At 38.3% G+C, this 4,005-nt stretch overlaps 1 non-coding gene and 3 pseudogenes across 1 annotated transcript; all 4 read right to left on the reverse strand.

The window, feature by feature from the left end:
- Window positions 1–2,557: 2,557 nt before the first annotated feature.
- LOC119313233 lies at window positions 2,558–2,640 on the reverse strand. Its single transcript, XR_005151604.1, has one exon. It is a non-coding gene; the product is annotated as a small nucleolar RNA SNORD24 (small nucleolar RNA).
- An 85-nt stretch (window positions 2,641–2,725) lies between these two features.
- Window positions 2,726–2,801, reverse strand: LOC119313312 (annotated as a pseudogene).
- A 111-nt stretch (window positions 2,802–2,912) lies between these two features.
- Window positions 2,913–2,988, reverse strand: LOC119313309 (annotated as a pseudogene).
- A 362-nt stretch (window positions 2,989–3,350) lies between these two features.
- LOC119313295 lies at window positions 3,351–3,425 on the reverse strand (annotated as a pseudogene).
- Window positions 3,426–4,005: the final 580 nt, after the last annotated feature.

A 4,005-nucleotide genomic window follows, 5' to 3' on the forward strand; every position in this document is an offset into this window, starting at 1 on the left:
TGTATGACCATTGAAGGTTTTATTCATGTAAATAGAACAACAATTATTCTCTGACTTTAAATGAATAACCGTTTTGCAATAAACATGATCAAATCATATTCATGCTCAACGCAAACACCAAATAACATTTATTTAGGTTTAACACTAATCCCGAAAGTATAGGGAGTGTGTGATGATGATCATATCAATCTTGGAATTACTTGCAACACTCATCGTCACTTCCCCTCAACTAGTCTTTGTTTATTATGTAACTCCTGTTTCGAGTTACTAATCTTAGCAACCGAACAAGTATCAAATACTCAGGGGCTACTATAAACACTAGTAAGGCACACATCAATAACCTGTATATCAAATACATCCTTGTTCACTTTGCCATCCTTCTTATCCACTAAATATTCAGGGCATTTCCGCTTCCAATGACCATTTCCTTTGCAGTATAATCACTCAGTTTCGGGCTTTGGTCCAGCTTTGGGCTTCTTCGCGGGAGTGACAACTTGCTTGTCATTCTACTTGAAATTCCCTTTCTTTCCCTTTGCCCTTTTTCTTGAAACTAGTGGTCTTGTCAATCATCAACACTTGATGCTCTTTCTTGATTTCTACCTTTGTTGATTTCAACATCGCGAAGAGCTCGGGAATCATTTTCGTCATCCCTTGCATATTATAGTTCATCACGAAGTTCTAGTAACTTAGTGATGGTGACTAGAGAATTCTGTCAATCACTATCTTATCTGGAAGATTAACTCCCACTTGATTCAAGCGATTGAAGTACCCAGACAATCTAAGCACATGCTCACTAGTTGAGCGATTCTCCTCCATCTTTTAGCTATAGAACTTGTTGGAGACTTCATATCTCTCAACTCGGGTATTTGCTTGAAATATTAACTTCAATTCCTGGAACATCTCATATGGTCCATGACGTTCAAAATGTCTTTGAAGTCCCGATTCTAAGCCGTTAAGCATGGTGCACTAAACCATCAAGTAGTCATCATATTGAGCTAGCCAAACGTTCATAACGTCTGCGTCTGCTCCTGCAATAGGTCTGTCACCTAGCGGTGCATTAAGGACATCACTACAAGAAATATGTCAACTTATGACCACCACTATTGGTCACTGAAAGGTCACAAATTTCCATTTATGACCTTTTTGTGACCAAAAACAGAAGGTCAAAAGCTGGCCGTCGTAAACTGACTATAGCGACCTTTCTTCTGGAATGGTCAAATACGTTTACGACCAAAATATTCCTACTGTGGCGTTTTGGTCACTAGCAACCTCCCCCAGGCCACGTAGGCATCTAGCGTGGCAATCTAATGTGGCACAAGATTCAGCCCGGTCCAATTCAGCGTTTTACATGGGCCGAGCCCATTAATTCAGCCTTTTATTATTTTTTCCTTGTTAATTCTGGTCGGCTTCATGGCCAAGCCCAACATTGTAGCCTTTTTTATTGTTGGCCTGTGGCCTTTTATTATTTATTTCTTTTCTATTTTCAGCCATTATATATTCAAGCTGGTCCCACTAGTCAGATGGGTCCCACTTGTCATGATCATCTCTCAAATTGGTCCCACATGTTAGAAATGTACAAAATTGACAGATTATTTTCATAAGTGGACCCATTGGTCAAGTTTCCATTTCACAAGTTTTCAGATCACATACATAATCAAAAAGATTCATCAAATATACCACTAAATAAATCTATTACAATCTTTACAACACATATATGCTACAATATGCTACTCTTCACTAAGTAGAACTTGACGGCTTCACACTTCACGGCTTCACACTTCATTCATACTTCACGGCTTCACACTTCACGGCTTCACACTTGAGCATCTGTAAAAGAGGAACAACCACAAATTTAAATCTCAATTGCAGTATATGTAGAAGCAGTTCAAAGTTGAAACAACATCGATTAAACACACGCGCACAGAAACATAGGAGTCAAAATGCAGTATAGGACCAGGACAAGGAAACTCATGTTATTAAATCAACACACAGCTTGTAGCAAAACAGCACAGAAACATGTGGATATCTCATGTGAGAATCATGCTATGGTTTTATTAAACAGTGATATAGCAACAGAATACAATATCTTCAGTGCAAACCAGCAAGAGAATTGCTCCTGCTAGCTGATGTTGCTGCCACAAAACGCATGACACATTAGTTGTAGTACAAGCTATGGATCTGGATTCTGGACTGAGATCCAACACGACGTATGTACAATGAAGTGCAAATATGCAACTAGCAGGAAATCTAAGTGAACATGGTTTGTACTTCTCACATAAATCTTTACTCTTGTAAATTCAAAGCTATGTTTGATCCCAGACGACATGAGCTGATGATTATAATGTATGACACCCTACTGAAGCAACAAACAACTCCTGACTTATTACTACAAAGAAAATAGTTCTTCCCAAGCCTCCATTTTAACAATGTATAAATCTGAGTGAATAGATGTACTCTAGAGCGATGCTAGAACCACTAGCAGAGTAAACAAACAGAGTCCATGGAAAATCTGGCAACAGCGGATGTACCGTACTGATAACATTAGACTAGTACTAAGAGCCTCAGAGATCTTGGTGGTTAAGATCATCAAGTGGGATAAACCCATTAAGAGTAGCAAATATTTTGATAACATCACAGGCTCAAAGGAAAATAAACACCAGCAAACTATTGAATGAATTAAAACCCAAAATAGAGCAAAATCTCTTAAAGAGCACAAAATGGCATGGTCTGTCAGAAGTAGCTGGTTGTGATAATCATGAAGTATCAGTGGGAATCTGAACGATTTTCTTCATCACGCAGAAGCATGCAAAAGACCCAATATAACACAAAGAGCAACAAGGTTGCGACCAACACAAGGAGTGCATGTACAGCCAGTCATAAAGCGGTGCAAATGTAATATAGGAGATGCCATCATCCATCAGAAGTAGCTGGTTACACTAATCATGAAATATCAGTGGGAATCCGAACAATTTTCTTCATCACCCGGAATCATGCAGTTCAACCCAACAGAACACAATGAGCAATAAGTTTCATAACCAATGAAGGAATGCATGTACAGTTAGTCTAAAGCAGTAAAAATGTGCAAATGTACTTCAGGAGATGGGGTGACCCGTCGATTTTCTTCATCACCCAGGTAATGCACATCTCATCAGCCAGCAGAACACAAAAAAGAGGATACAAAAATTACTGCTAAGAGGTTTGCAAAAAATCAAAGGAAAGTATTTGCTCAATAATAAAGGTGTACTCCCTCTGTAAACTAATATAAGAGTGTTTAGATCACTAGTTAGTATTCTAAACACTCTTATATTAGTTTACGGAGGGAGTACATATGTAGTCCAAGAGATGGCATGATCCGTCAGAAGTATCTGGTTGTAATAATCATGAAAATCAGTGGGAATCCGAACGATTTTCTTCATCACCCAGATCATGCACATCTCAGCCAGCAGAACATCACAAGTAACATATGTAAAACAATGATTCTGAGCATGAGCAAACAATGATTCTATTAGAGTACCAGCAAATCAGACTGAAGTTTCATGGAATGATTAGTATAACTAGACCCATTTTAGTTTAGCATTACATAAAAGACTAGTAGAAGTCGCACAAGCAACTATTGAGCACTGAAGAAACAGGACAGGGAAACAGCATACCCTGATGGTGCCCAGGCTGCAGCCTCAGAATCCTGCAAAACCACAAGCGACATTAACATCAAACACACATATAAGACGCACCATGTTATGAAATGGACATATAAGATGCACATATAAGACGTTAACACCAAATTCACAGTTTAGAAAATTAGTATCTTCTTTGCAAAGGTGAAATGAGATGACTGAACTTGATTTGGCTTTTTAGCTTCCATAATTTCTACTAGCAGCAGATGTTATGAAATGGACTTACTGAATTATCTGAATCAAGGAAAGAAATCTGCAACTAGCTTCAGACCATCTATTACACAGACTAAGAAATCTATTTCCATCCAACTACTTATACTTTTCTACAAGA

The sequence above is a fragment of the Triticum dicoccoides genome, chromosome 5B (assembly GCF_002162155.2).
Source record: "Triticum dicoccoides isolate Atlit2015 ecotype Zavitan chromosome 5B, WEW_v2.0, whole genome shotgun sequence".
NCBI classification, from domain to species: Eukaryota; Viridiplantae; Streptophyta; class Magnoliopsida; order Poales; family Poaceae; genus Triticum; species Triticum dicoccoides.